Source organism: Sus scrofa, chromosome 14 (assembly GCF_054392235.1).
Source record: "Sus scrofa isolate SSC_HxYL_T2T_F1_AM1 chromosome 14, Sscrofa_HxYL_maternal_Yorkshire_Landrace_v2.0, whole genome shotgun sequence".
Classification (NCBI taxonomy): Eukaryota; Metazoa; Chordata; class Mammalia; order Artiodactyla; family Suidae; genus Sus; species Sus scrofa.
The window spans coordinates 73,828,450-73,844,266 of NC_139396.1; the positions used below are offsets into that span (position 1 = coordinate 73,828,450).

General features: G+C 38.6%; 1 protein-coding gene across 11 annotated transcripts in view; it reads right to left on the reverse strand.

The window, feature by feature from the left end:
• The window catches only part of LOC110256663 (double homeobox protein B-like), a 68,459-nt gene that overhangs the window by 40,037 nt on the left and 12,605 nt on the right, over nt 1-15,817 (reverse strand). For 4 of the 11 annotated variants that reach the window (XR_014827796.1, XR_014827794.1, XR_014827788.1 and 1 more), the window contains exon 2: nt 11,764-12,123. The exons of the other annotated variants lie outside the window; for them this stretch is intronic. The gene's annotated coding sequence lies outside the window, so the exon portion shown is untranslated. The remainder of the gene's footprint in view (nt 1-11,763; nt 12,124-15,817) is intronic. 11 annotated transcript variants of the gene reach the window in all.

Below are 15,817 nucleotides of genomic sequence, written 5' to 3' on the forward strand. Positions count from 1 at the left end.
GACCAAAATTAAAGATAAAGAGAAAATACTGAAAGCAGTTAGGGAAAAGAAACAACATACAAGGGAACCCCAATAAGGTTATTGGCAGATTTTTCAGTAGAACTCTGTAGGCCACAAGGGAGTGGCATGATATACTTAACGTGATGAAAGGAAAAAACCGCCACAAGATTGCTCTACCCAGCAAGGCCTTCATTCAGATTTGAAGGAGAAATCAAAACCTTCACAGATAAGCAAAAGCCAAGAGAATTCAGCAACACTAAATCAGCTTTACAACAAACACTAAAGGAATTTCTCTAGGCAGAAAAGAAAAGGCAGCAACAGGAAACAAAAATACCACAAATGACAAAGCTTACCAGTAAAGGTATATATACAGTAAAGATATGAAACCATCCATGCACAATTATGCCACCAAAATCAGAAATTGTGAGAAGAGTACAAATGCAGGACACTGGAGATGCACTTGCAATTAAGAGACCAACAACTTAAAACAATCTCATATATATATAGACTCTTATCAAAACTTCAGAGTAACTGCAAACCAAAAACTACAATTGATACACAAACAAATAAGAAAAATCAACTCAAATACAACACTAAACATAGTCATCAAACCACAAGAGGGGAGAACAAGACAAGAAGGGAAGAAAAAAGAGCAACAAAAACAAATCCAAAGCAACTAATAAAATGGCAATAAGAACATGCATATCAATAATTACCTTAATGGACTAAAGGCCTCAACCAAAAGACACAGACTGGCTGAATGGATACAAAAACAAGACCCATGTATATGCTGTCTTCAAGAGACCCACTTCACTTCTAGGGACACATACAAATTGAAAGTGAGAGGATGGACGAAAATACTCCATGCAAAGAGAAATCAAAAGAAAGCTGGAGTAGCAATACTCATAATGGACAAAATTGACTTTAAAATGAAGACTATTTTGGAGTTCCTGTCGTGGCGCAGCGGTTAACGAATCTGACTGGAACCATGAGGTTGCGGGTTTGATCCCTGCCCCTGCTCAGTGGGTTAATGATCCGGCATTGCCGGGAGCTGTGGTGTAGGTTGCAGACGCGGCTCAGATCCTGCGTTGCTGTGGCTCTGGCGTAGGCCGGTGGCTACAGCTCCGATTAGACCCCTAGCCTGGGAACCTCCATATGCCACGGGAGTGGCCCCCAAAAATAGCAAAAAGACAAAAAATAAAATAAAATGAAGACTATTTTAAGAGACGAGGAAGGTCACTACATAATAACCAAAGGATCAATCCGAGAAGATGATGTAACAATTTAAAATATCTACACACCCAACATAGGTTCACCATAATATATAAGGCAACTGCTAACAACCTTAAAAGGACAAATTGACAATAACATGATAATAGTGGGGGACTTTAACACCCCACTTACAACAATGGACAGATCAACCAGACAGAAAATCAATAAGGAAACACAGGCCCTGAATGAAGCATTAGACCAGATGGACTTAATAGATATTTATAGGACATTCCATCCAAAAGCAACAGAATACACATTTTTCTCAAGTGCACATGGAACATTCTCTAAGATTGATCACATCCTGGGCTACAAATCCAACCTTGGTAACTTTAAGAAAATTGAAATCATATCAAGCATCTTTTCTGATCACAACGCTATAGGACTGAAAATCAACAACAAGAAAAAAACCTGCAAAAAAACACAAACACGTGGAGAGTAAACAACATGCTACTAAACAACCAATGGCTCACTGAAGAAATCAAAGAGGAAATTAAAAAATACCTAGAAGGAAATGACAATGAAGATACAACACTCCAAAACCTATGGGATGCAGCAAAAGCCATTCTAAGAGGAAAGTTTAGAGCAATACAAACCCACCTCAGGAAAAAAGAAAAAAGCTCAAATAAACAAGCTAACTTTACATCTAAAATGGCTCCAGAGAGAAGAACAGACAAGACCTAAAGTTGGTAGAAGGAAAGAAATCATAAAGATCAGAGCAGAAATCAATGAAATAGAAACAAAGAAAACCATAGAAAAGATCAATGAAATGAAAAGCTGATTCTTTGAAAAGATGAACAAAATTGATAAACCCTTAGCCAGACTTATCAAGAAAAAGAGAGAGAGGATTCAAATCAATAAAATTAGAAATGAAAAAGGAGAAGTAACAATGGACATCACAGGAATACAAAGGATCATAAGAGACTATAGGCAACTATATGCCTATAAAATGGAAAACCTAGAAGAAATGGACAAATTCTTAGAAAAGTACAATCTTCCAAGACTAAACCAAGATGAAATAGAAAAGATGAAGAGACCAATCACAAGAACTGAAATTGAAACTGTGATTAAAAAACTTCCAACAAAGTCCAGGACCAGACGGCTTCACAGGCAAATTCTATCCAACATTTAGAGAAGAGCTAACACCTCTCCTTCTGAAACTATTCCATAAAATTGCAGAGGAAGGGACACTCCCAAACTCATTTTATGAGGCCACCATCACCCTGATACCAAAACCAGACAAAGATACTACACACACACAAAAACAAACAAACAAACAAACAAACAAACAAAAACTACAGGCCAATTTCACCAATGAACATAGATGCAAAAATCCTCAACAAAATACTAGCAAACTGCATCCAACAATATATTAAAAGGAGTGTACATCATGATCAAGTGGGATTTATCCCAAGGATGCAAGGATTCTTCAATATCCGCAAATCCATCAGTGTGATACACCACATTAGCAAATTGAAGAATAAAAACCATATGATCCTCTCAATAGACACAGGAAAAGCCTTTGACAAAATCCAACACCCATTTCTGATCAAAACCCTTCAGAAAGTGGGCATAGAGGGAACCTATCTCAACATAATAAAGGCCATATACGATAAACCCACAGCTAACATCACTGTCAGTAGTGAAAAGCTGAAAGAATTCCCACTGAGAGCAGGAACAAGACAAGGATGTCCACTCTCACCACTACTATTCAACATAGTGTGGGAAGTCCTGGCCATAGCAATCAGAAGTAAAAGAAATAAAAGGAATCCAAATTGGAAAGGAAGAAGTAAAATTATCACAATTTGCAGATGACATGATACTATACCTAGAGAATCCTAAAGACTCTACCAGAAAACTGTTAGAGATCATCCATGAATTTGGCAAAGTCGCAGGATACAAAATTAATACACGAAAATTGACGGCATTTCTATATACTAATAATGAAAGAACAGAAAGAGAAATTAGGGAAGCAATCCCATTTACCATCACATCCAAAAGAATAAAATACCTAGGAGTAAACCTACCTAAAGAGACAAAAGACCTTTACTCTGCAAACTATCAGACACTGATGAAAGAAATCAAAGATGACAAAAAAAGATGGAAAGACATACCATGTTCTTGGACTGGAAGAGTCAATATTATCCAAATGACAATACTACCAAGGCAATCTACAGATTCAATGCAATCCCTATCAAATTACCAAGGACATTTTTCACAGAACTTGAACAATATATTTTAAAGTTTGTTTGGAAGCACAAAAGACCCAGAATAGCCAGAGACATCCTGAAAAAGAAAAATGGAGCTGGAGGAATCAGGCTCCTGGACTTCAGACTATACTACAAAGCAACAATCATCAAAACAGTATGGTACTGGCACAAAGACAGAAATATAGATCAGTGGAAGGAACAGGATAGAAAGCCCAGAATTCAACCCACACACCTACAGCCAACTAATCTACGACAAAGGAGCCTAGAATATTCAATGGAGAAAAGACAGCCTCTTCAATAAGTGGTGCTGGGAAAACTGGACAGCCACATGTAAAAGAATGAAATTAGAACACTCCCTAACATCATACACAAAAATAAACTCAAAATGGATTAAAGACCTAGATATAAGACCAGACACTATAAAACTCTTAGAGGAAAACATGGGCCAAACACTCCCTGACATAAATGACAGCAACATCTTCTCAGATCCACCTTTTTGAGTAATGACAGTAAAAACAAAAATAAACAAATGGGACCTAATTAAACTTAAAAGTTTCTGCACAGCAAAGTAAGCCCTAAACAAAATGAAAAGACAGCTCACAGAGTGGGATAAAATATTTGCAAATGAATCAACTGGTAAGGGATTAATCTCCATATTAATAAATACCTCCTACCGCTCAATACCAAAAAAACAAACAACCCCATCAAAAAATGGGCAGAAGATCTAAACAGACAATTCTCCAAAGACATACAGATGGCCAAAAAACACATGAAAAGACGTTCAACTTCACTCATTATTAGAGAAACGCAAATCAAAACCACTATGAGGTACCACCTTACCCCAGCCAGAATGGCCATCCTCAAAAAGTCTACAAACAATAGGTGCTAGAGAGGGTGTGGAGAAAAAGGAACCCTATTTCACTGTTGGTGGGATTGTGAATTGGTGCAACCACTGTGGAAGACAGTATGGAGATGCCTCAGAAAACTAAACATTGAACTACCATTTGATCCAGCAATCCCACTCCTGGGCATCTATCCAGAGAAAACCACGACTCGCAAAGACACATGTACTCCAATGTTCATTGCAGCACTATTTTCAATAGCCAAGACATAGAAACAACCTAAATGTCCATCGACAGAGGAGTGGATGCAGAAGATGTGGTACACATACACAATGGAATATTACTCAGCCATTAAAAGGAACGAAATACCAGCATTTTTAGCAACATGGATGGACCTAGAAACTATCATGCTAAGTGAAGTCAGCCATACAGTGAGACACCAACATCAAATGCTTTCACTGACATGTGGAATCTGAAAAAAGGACAGACGGAACTTCTTTGCAGAACAGATGCTGACTCACAGACATTGAAAAACATATGGTTTCCAAAGGAGACAGGTTGGAGGGTGGGCAGATGCACTGGGGGTTTGCAATGGAAATGCTATAAAATCGGGTTGTAATGATCATTGTACAACTATAAATGTAATAAATTATTTGAGTAATATAAAAAATAAATGAATGAGGAGAAATAACCACTGATACTACAGAAATTTTAAAAAATCATAATACAATGAACAGTTATATGCAAACAAAATAGACATCTAGAAGAATTGGACATATTTCTAGAAACGTACTGCCTGCCAAAACTGAATCAAGAAGAAACAGATAATTTTTTTTTTTTTTTTTTTTTTTTTTTTTTTTTGTCTTTTGTCTTTTTGTCTTTTGTTGTTGTTGCTATTTCTTGGGCCGCTCCCGCGGCATGTGGAGGTTCCCAGGCTAGGGGTTGAATCGGAGCTGTAGCCACAGGCCTACGCCAGAGGCACAGCAACGCAGGATCCGAGCCGCGTCTGCAACCTACACCACAGCTCACGGCAACGCCGGATAGTTAACCCACTGAACAAGGGCAGGGATCGAACCCGCAACCTCATGGTTCCTAGTCGGATTCGTTAACCACTGCGCCACGACGGGAACTCCAGAAACAGATAATTTGAACAGACCAATCACTGGAAGGGAAATAGAATGTGTAATTAAAAAAAAAAAAAACTCCCTGCAAACAAAAGTCCAGGACCAATGACTTCACTGGGGAATTCTACCAAATTTACAAAGAAGAACTTAATATCCATCCTTCTCAAACTCTTCTAAATGACTGAAGAGACATAATAAATACTTCCAAAGTCATTCTATGAGGCCACAATCACCTGATACCAAGACCAGACAAAGATGCTACAAAAGATTAGCAAACTGAATCCAACAACACATCAGAAGGAACATACAGAATGAACAAAGTGTATTCATTCCAGGGTCACAAGGATGGTTCAACATGTGCAAAATCAATGCGATATACCACATCAACAAAAGAAATGACCAAAGTCATATAATTATATAAATGCAGAAAAAGCATTTGATAAAATTCAACATCCATCCATCAAAAAAAAAAAAAAAAAAAAACTCTCCCCAAAGTGGGTATATAGGGAATATATCTCAACAAAATAACAGCCATTTATGACAAACCTACTGCCAACATAGTGCTCAAGAGTGAAGAGTTGAAAGCCTTCCTGCTAAATTCTGGAGCACAACAAGGACACCCACTTTCACCATCTGCAGCCAACATAGTACTAGAAGTCCTAGCCACAGCAATGAGAAGAAATAAAAGGTATCCAAATTGGAAAGGAAGAAGTAAAATTATCATTGTATGCAGATGACATAATACTTTATATAGAAAACTCAAAGACCACACAAAAACTATTAAAATAAATGAATTCACTAAGGTAGTAGGATATAAGATCAATATTCAGAAACTGTTGCATTTCTTTACACTAACAAATATCAGAAAGAAAAAAGACATCTTGTATGAAATCACATCAAAAAACAAAATACCTAAGAATAAACCTAACCAAAGATGTGAAAGACCCGTATGCTCAAAACTGTATGGAGTTCCTTGATGGCTTAATGGTTAAGGATCCAGCATTGTTACTGCTGTGGTGCAGGTTTGATTCCTGGCCCTGGAACTTCTGCATGCCATGGGCATGGCCAAAAAAACCTCCTATAAAACATAAAGAAAATTGAAAATGATACAAAGAAATGGAAAGATATCCCCTGCTCTTGGATTGAAAAAATTAATATTGTTAAAATGGTCATACTACCCAAAGAAATCTACAGATTTCATGTGATTCCTATCAAATTACTTATGATGTTTTCCACAGAGCTAGATGAAATACTCCCTACAATTTATATGGAACCACGAAAGTGGAAAAAGAACAAAGCTGGTGGCGTAACTCTCCCAGACAGCAGGCAATACCACAAAGCTACAATAATCAAAGCAGCATGGTATTGGCACAAAAACAGATGTAGATCAAGGGGACAGAATGGAGAGCCCAGAAATAAACCCACACATGTCCGACAATCAATCTTTAACAAAGGAAGCAAAATATACAATGGAGAAAAGACAGTCTCTTTTGGTGTTGGGAAAGCTGGACAGCTGCATTAAATTAATGAAGTAAGAATGCTTCCTCACACCGTACACAAAAATAAACTCAAAAAGTGGCTTAAAGGCTTGAATATAAGACCTGACACTGTAACACTCCTAGAAGAGAACAGGTAAAACATTCTCTGATAGCAATGTTTTCTTAGGTCAGTCTCCCAAGGTAAAAGAAAAAAAAGCAAAAATAAACAAATGGGACCCAATCAAACTTTAAACTTTTGTATAGCAAAGGAAACCATGGACAGAACAAAAAGACAACCTATGAACTGGGAGAAAAATATTTGCAAGCTATGGGACAGACAAGGAGTTAATCTCTAAAATAGAGAGAGCTGGAGTTCCCGTCAGGGCACAGTGGAGACGAATCCAACTGGGAACCATGAGGTTGTGGGTTCAATCCTGGTCTCACTCAGTGGGTTAGGGATCTGGCATTGCTGTAAGCTGTGGTGTAGGTTGCAGACATGGCTCAGATCCTGTGGTGCTGTGGCTGTGGCTCCGATTAGACCCCTAGCCTGGGAACATCCATATACTGCAGGTGTAGCCCTAAAAAGCAAAAATAAATAAATAAATAAAAATTAAAAAATTAAAAAAACAGAAATAAAATAGAGAAAGCCCATATAACTCCATATGGGAAAAAAACAAACAACACAATTAAAAAAAATGGGCAGAAGACCTAAATGGACATCTCTCCAGAGGAGACATAAGATGACCAAAAGGCACATGAAAAGATGCTTAACACTGCTAATGATTACAGAAATATAAATCAAAACTACAATGAGGTATCGCATCACATTACATCAGTCAAAATGGCCATCATCAAAATGTCTACAGCAATAAATGCTGGAAAATATGTGGAGAAAAGGTAACTGTTGGTGAGAACTTAAGCTGATGCAGCCACTGTGGAAAACAGTATGGAGGTTCTGCAAAAAAGTAGACGTAGAATTACCATGTGATCCACCAATCCCACTCGTGGGCAGTACATCTGGAAAGGATGATAACTGTAATTCAAAAAGATACATGCGGTTCCCACTGTGGTGCAGTGGGTTAATGGCCTGACTTGTCTCTATGGCATTGCCAGTTCAATCTCCAGCCTGGTGCAGTGGGTTATGGGTCCAGAATTGCTGCAACTGTGGCACAGGCCACAGATGTGGCTCAGGTTCATTCCCTGGCCTGGGAACTTCCATATGCTGAGGGTACAGCTGAGAAAGGAAAAAACAAAGCCCAGAAAGATACATGCATACCAACATTCACAGCAGTCTTATTTATAATAGCCAAGACACAGAAGCAACCTAAATGTCCATCAAAAGAAGGACACACACACACACACACGTTACTTAGCTATGAAAAAGCATGAAATAATGCCATCTGCAGCAACACAGATGGACCTAGAGATTATCATACTAAGTAAAGTAAGTCTGACAGTGAAAGACTATTAAATGATATCACTAATATGTGGGATCTTAAATAAAAGATACAAATCAACTTATTTATAAAGTAGAAACAAACTCACCGAAAATATATGGTTACCAAAAGGTAAGGGGGACAGGAAGGGATAAATTAGGAGTTTGGGTTTAATAGATATACATCACCATATATAAATAACAAGGATTTACTGTATAGCACAGAGAACTATATTCAATATCTTGTAATAACCTATAATGGAAAAGAATCTGAAGCTGTACATCTGAAACTAACAATATTATAAATCAACTATAGTTAAATAAAAAGAAACAAAAAGCTTTATTGTGAAGTCAACTGTCAAGGAGATAAGAGGCAAGCCTCCCAAATCTGTGTCCCTGATCCACAGTTTGTGGAGAAATTTGAAGTGTTAAGGGAATTTCAAACTTGGAAGCTAATTGTATATTTTCAAATCAATCCATGTAAGCTACTCATGCTTATGGAACACAGATTTTCCTTACTGAAGGTCTTCGCACTTCTTAAAGGGCTCCAGTGGCAACAGTTCTGGTCTTTTAGTTCCATAGACTAAAAATTCATGGTTCTGGTGTCATCCTACAGACATGGGTTCGTATTAAGCACATGTGCAGGGCTGTCTTTAATATAACTCAAGGTTTGACTACTCAACAACCTAGTTATGGAAGTAAATCCAGTTTAAGATGGTGAATGTTTTATGTGCTATTTCAATTTGGGTTTTTTTTTTTGGTATATTCTTAAGCCTCAAGGGAACTAGAGTGAGGACTATTCTACCTTCTTCCTGCTGATTATGAGTGTGGATTTTTTACAACATGAATGAAATTGCTTATCACTTAACTGCAAATATTCGTGAGTTCCATTTTGAACTGTTAAGTCTTAGAGACAATCATTTTGTGAGTGGGGGAGGTCTTTTTTTTCTTTCTTTCTCTCTCTTTTTCTCCATTTTTGGCTACCCCTCAGCACATGGAGTTCCTGGGCCAGGGATCAGATTCAAGCCACAGTTGTGACCTAAGCCACAGCTGTGGCAACACTGGATCCTTAACCCACCATGCCAGGCTGGGGATCAAACCTTCAACCCAGCACTCTCAAGACACTAACAATCATTGCACCATAGAGGGAATTCCAGGACGCCTTCTTAAGTATAGGAGATAGCAAGTACAAACTTTGATGAATGAAAGGATTAACCATAAGATATGACTTTTAACTGTCCTTCCAAAACAGACCTTATTACTTTGGAAATCCATGAAAACATTTTACTTCAAACTTTTTTAGTGATTCAATTTGGCAATAATACTCAGTCTTAAGGAAAGGTCTCCTATATAATAGTTCATAAGGGTTCAATTGGAGTTTGTTTCTAGGTGCTACTCTTACCCTAGACAGGGCAAGGGGTAAGACATCAAAAGTTTAGTTGGTTTTTGGACATACTTTGGTGATCATCTTTAAGGTATGATTGATCTTTTCATTCTTTCCCAGAGATCAAGGTCTCAATGACACATATAACTTCCACTGTATTCCGAGGGCCCCAGACACCCACTGAGTTACCATGGCTATGAAATCTCCTCAGTTGCCACTTTGAAGTGAAAGAGGTGACCAAACATGAGGGATAATTTCTTTTAGTAAGTCCTTTGTTAAAAGCCTTCTTAGAAGCCTTTTCTGTTCGGCATGGAAATGCTTCAACCCATCCTTTGAAAGTGTATACAAATAATAATAGCAAAATTTATGATTTCCCATGGCTCTTGGCATAACAGTAATCTCTTATTTACCAATCATCTCCTAGTTTTGTCCCTCAGGTTCCCTCTCTCTCTCTTTTTAACTGGTTGCCCTGGTTTTAGGATTGTTTCTGACACAGATAAGGCAGTTTTGCAGTACATTTTGGATGGTCCTCTGCATTTGAAAACCAACTATAAATATCTGTAGCAAGTGGTAGGTTGCATCCCTCCCATAATGGGCTTAATTTCCATTAAAATGCTTGGGTTTAAACATCAGTCCTTGTTCATTAAAAATCCAACCTTCTGGAGTTCCCGTCGTGGCGCAGTGGTTAACGAATCCGACTAGGAACCATGAGGTTGAGGGTTCGGTCCCTGCCCTTGCTTAGTGGGTTAACGATCCGGCATTGCCGTGAGCTGTGGTGTAGGTTGCAGACTCGGCTCGGATCCTGCATTGCTGTGGCTCTGGCGTAGGCCGGTGGCTACAGCTCTGATTCAACCCCTAGCCTGGGAACCTCCATATGCCGCAGGAGCGGCCCAAGAAATAGCAAAAAAAAAAAAAAAAAAAGAACAGCTAAAATTAAAAAACAACTGGCCAGTTATACTTAGCAACAAGGAGCAAAATTAAAAAAAAAATAAAAATAAATAAAAAAATAAAAAAAATAAAAATCCAACCTTCTTTGACTGCTTGGTACTGATCACCACCCAAGTCTCAGGAGTCAGTGTGAAATCCCATTAGTTGCTCTCCCTAGATCCATTCTGGCATCCTGATGCTCAAACAGGAATTGATTCAGGGCCTTGGAATTGAGTACAGGGCCTTGGGATCTGGATTTTTGGTTCTGGCTGCCTGTTTTGTGGCCTGATCAGCTAAATTACTTGCTTTAGCTATAGAACTATTAGTCTTTTAGTGTCCCGGGCAATTCCCCAGGAGAAAGCAGACTCAATGCTTTGGGGACAGAAGACAGTGTGACCTGACCGTAGCTATGCTAAGCAGAAGGGCTCCACCTTTGTCCCACCCCACTGTGACTACTTCCCAGCTTCACACTGGGGCACCAAGGACATTTTTATTGTCTTAGAGCAGACCACCTGCTATCCAAAGATTCATGTCACAAATAAGGGGCAATATGACTAAAAAATATCTCTAATATGCTATGTATATTGTGAAAAGATGTTTAAAAATATCTCTAATATGCTATGTATATTGTGAAATAGATGTTTATAGATGGATGGAGAGAGGAAAGAGGTGAACAAAGGAGGTTGGATCCATAATATATATATATATATATATATATTTTTTTTTTGTCTTTTTAGGGCTGCACCCTCAGCATAAGGAGGTTTCCAGGCTAGATGTCAAATGGGAGCTACAGCCGCCAGCCTATGCCTCAGCCACAGCAACACCAGATCCAAGCCGTGTCTGTAACCTATACCACAGCTTACCACAATGCCAGATCTTTAACCCATTGAGCAAGACCAGGGATTGAACCCGAGTCCTCATGGACATTAGGTTCATTAGCTACTGAGCCATGATAGGAACTTCTGTGGACCCATAATCTTAAATGCTTATATCACAAAAGACAATTTTCCGTCAGTGGCTCATCTTATATTTTGACTATAGCCTATTTTAACTAGCTTACAAATATTATTGAAGATAAAAGGAAATAAATATACCTTAAAGAAATCCTCTGAGTTTATGAAAGTTGTTCTGAGGCCAACTTAGAAATATTTTGAATGTGGCAGTGTGTGTGTCATAAGCAGTTACACACTGCCCTCTGGTGGCCTTGTGAGGAATAGCAGCAGGGCTCCAAATAAGCCAACAATTCAATCTCTCCGTCACAATCTTGCTGTTACACCAAACCAAATTTGATAAAGTTCAGGGTTCCGGGGTGCCTTCTAGTGGAAGTCATTGTCTTGGCTATGACAAAACAGGCCACTTCCCAAATGCCGTATTTCAGGGTGTGTTGATTGAGAACCTGAGTCAGGCCCTAGGTCCACAGCAGAGAATAGGAAGGAGATCATGTTTCAGGCGACCTGCAGGGAGAGGGTAGGAACATGATGGAGCTCACTTACCTACACCCCAGCTGTGTATGTCAGGTGTAGAGAAGTTAAACGTATAAAATTAAGGAATATTTATGGAAACCTCCTGTTTACATTAACCATAAAACATTTTATTTATTTTTTGGTCTTTTTAGGGCCACATCCACAGCATATGGAGGTTTCCAGCTAGCGGTCGAATCGGAGCTGTAGCTGTCAGTCTACACCACAGCCACAGCCACGTGGGATCTGAGCCACATCTGCAACCTACATCATTGCTCATGGCAACGCCAGATCCTTAACCCACTGAGTGAGGCCAGGAATCGAACCCACATCCAGATGGTTGTTAGCCAGTTTTGATAACCGCTGAGCTATGACGGGAACTCCACCATAAAACATTTTAGAAAACTATCATTCACCAAAGCTGAGTAATTTATCCAAATTTACAGTTTTTAAAAAGGGTCACTCTTTCACTTAACATGAGTAATTATCCATTTATTATCTATTTAAAGTTTTAGAAAGTAGATTTTAATGTCTGCATAATATTTGTCATGATACCTTATTCTTAGAGGACCTAATTCTACAGCTCCCTCCTCAACTGTATCTTGTTCTTTTCTGAAAGTGGAGTTCAAATTCTATCATCTCCATGTAGCTTCCAAGTCTAGAATCATTCCCTGAACTTCCAGAGCTGGTTCTCTTTATCCTTTTTCCTAGGATCTTTAACCCACTGAGCAAGGATGGTAGGCACTTCATACCATGTCTTCTCTCCTTCTGTGGATTCAGAGGTCCTCCCAGGCCAAGATGCTGCTCAATTCTCAGTCTGCTCCCCACACACAGTCTGTGTGGAGTATGGTAAATACTCAATAATAATTTCTTATTTTTTTATTTTTAAAATTTTATTAGTATTATTACTATTATTTTGTCTTTTGTCTTTTTAGGGCTGCACTCCCAGCACATGGAGGTTCCCAGGCTAGGGGTCTAGTCGGAGCTACAGCTGCCAGCCTACACCAGAGCCACAGCAATGCCAGATCCGAGCTGTGTCTGCAACCTACACTCCAGCTCATGGCAATGCCAGATCCCTAACCCACTGAGCAAGGCCAGGGATGGAACCCACCACCTCATGGTTCCTAGTTGGATTCATTTCTGCTGGACCACGACAGGAGCTCCTAAGTACTCAATAATAATTTGAAAGCAAAATATATCTAAGAGTTACTCCCTTTTGCTGACAACTTGGGTTGTCTGTGAAAATCCATCTCTCTTCTTGGGGCTAACAGCTAGCAGACCTGCCAGCCTCCCTTGTGGCCACAGGACTATGCCATTGCAGATAAAGCCGCAGAGGAACTGATGGGTGTTCTTCCTGACCTGGCCCATTATCACCTCCCACAGGCATTTCTCCATGTACACGCTGATGGATGCAGATGGAATGAGGTCCTAGAAATGTAGAAGGCATAGGATGGGAGACTCCAGGTTCCTGAATGATGTGAAAGAGTGCTGTCTCCCCAAAGTGAGCACCCACACAGCACTGTGATGTAGGAAATACAGAAAATGCTGCTGAAAATTTGGGAGTTGTTTGGTAATTCAGCATAAACTAACATACACACAAAAATTTCAATCATAGGATCAACTTACATAGGTATCAACCTAGTACATTTAAAATAACAAAAGTCAATTTGGCTTTGTCAATTTTACCCTCCAGCTGAACCCTGCTCTTCTGACCCAGTCATTTTACTTTTGAGAATTTGTTTGCTCAACATTTTTTTTTATTCTGACCTAAATATACACTGAAGTCATAATTAAAACAATATTCGAAAAATAGTGTTGAGAAAGTATTTTCCAGAGCAAAGTTTAATGAGACATTTAAATTTGTTGATCCTGCAAGGTTAGTGTTATTACATGGAACCAAGATAGTGTTTGGTGCAAGACAGCATTAGGTGCTGAAAGCAAAAGCACTTCTGAAGAGTTGGAGTACAGAAGTGTGTGGAGTGTGCTGAGAGTTTAGGAGAGACTCAACTAAGTGTGGGTCATAAATAGTTTAAGGAGACCCTATTACTATTTTTTTCAGTAGCCTTATATGAGACTGTTCATGAAAGAGCCCTCATACAAGGTGGAAGTCCTTTTCTTAATGAGTCGAATGTAGTTCTGGTGCTTAAAAGCAAGTCCTCCACAATAATTTTTTTTATAAAAGCATCAGAGTAAGACATTAACTGTCTATTCATGACAGAAGATTTGAAAAACATGGTTAAAGACCTGATTACAATGCAACTGTCAAGGAAATTTGGCTATTTCTGCAACATAACAACATTTTAAGATAATAATTAGAATTATGACTTACAACATAAGGACATTTCAAAATTTAGGAACTTCATATAATTTATAGAACATTTATAGTAATATTTACCCAGACAATGTAATTTAAGAAAGTTAATCATTACTCATTTAGCAGTGTATCCCTCAGGTAATTTAACAGACAAAATAAAGTCTAATGAATGTCTGAGTTGTTCAGGGTCCCTCTGAAGCATCACAAAGTTAGCTAGAGGTCAAAAGAACTTCATCAAGAATTTGATTTGAGGAAGACTATTATAGGTATCAAAAGGTTTTAAACATTTGACCATGGAAGATCATAAGTCACTGCAAAACAGTATTTCCTCACTTAACCAAGGTGACAACAAAAGATTTCAATGCAGAAAGGTACTAGTAAAGAAATTTTACAATCTGTTAACAAAAGCAGATTAATATTTCAAGAAAAGTTTATCCTCTTAACAGAGAAAACCAAATTCTGGTTCTCTACCATTTCACCTATAATATTAAAATTCATTTATTTAATTAAATTCAATTTGATCTTAGTCCTGACCACACATAAAACTCTTCTCAGGGTTCACTTTTTTTCCCCCACTGTACAGCAAGGGGATCAAGTTATCCTTACATGTATACATTTTCCCCCCACCCTTTGTTCTGTTGTAATATGAGTATCTAGACATAGTTCTCAGTGCTACTCAGTAGGATCTCCTTGTAAATCTATTCTAAGTTGTGTCTGATAACCCCAAGCTCCCGATCCCTCCCACTCCCTCCCTCTCCCATCAGGCAGCCACAAGTCTATTTTCCAAGTCCATGATTTTCTTTTCTGTGGAGATGGATATTAGATTCCAGTTATAAGTGATATCATATGGTATTTGCCTTTGTCTTTCTGACTCATTTCACTCAGAGTTCACTTTTAAAAATTTCAGGAAATATATACCATTTCATAGTACAATCTTTCAATAAGGCACAAAACATATTTAATAATAGTTTCAGACATATTAATCTCTATGTAATGAGACCAAAAAGCAAGGAAACATAGACTACTTTGGCAGTTAATGTTTCAGTATTTTATCTTATTAAAAAGGATCTAGGGGAGTTCCCATCATGGCGCAGCAGAAACGAATCCCATGAGGAGCCATGAGGTTGCAGGTCCCATCCCTGGCCTCACTCAGTGGGTTAAGGATCTGGCGTTGCCGTGAGCAGTGGTGTAGGTTGAAGACGTGTCTCGGATCCTGTGTTGCTGTGGCTCTGGTGTAGGCTGGCAGCTGTAGCTTGGATTAGACCCCTAGCCTGGGAACCTCCATATACCGCGGGTGCAGCCCTAAAAAGACCAAAAAAAAAAAAAATCTAGATATGCAATGAATTCCCATAATTAATTAAGCAGAACGCTGAA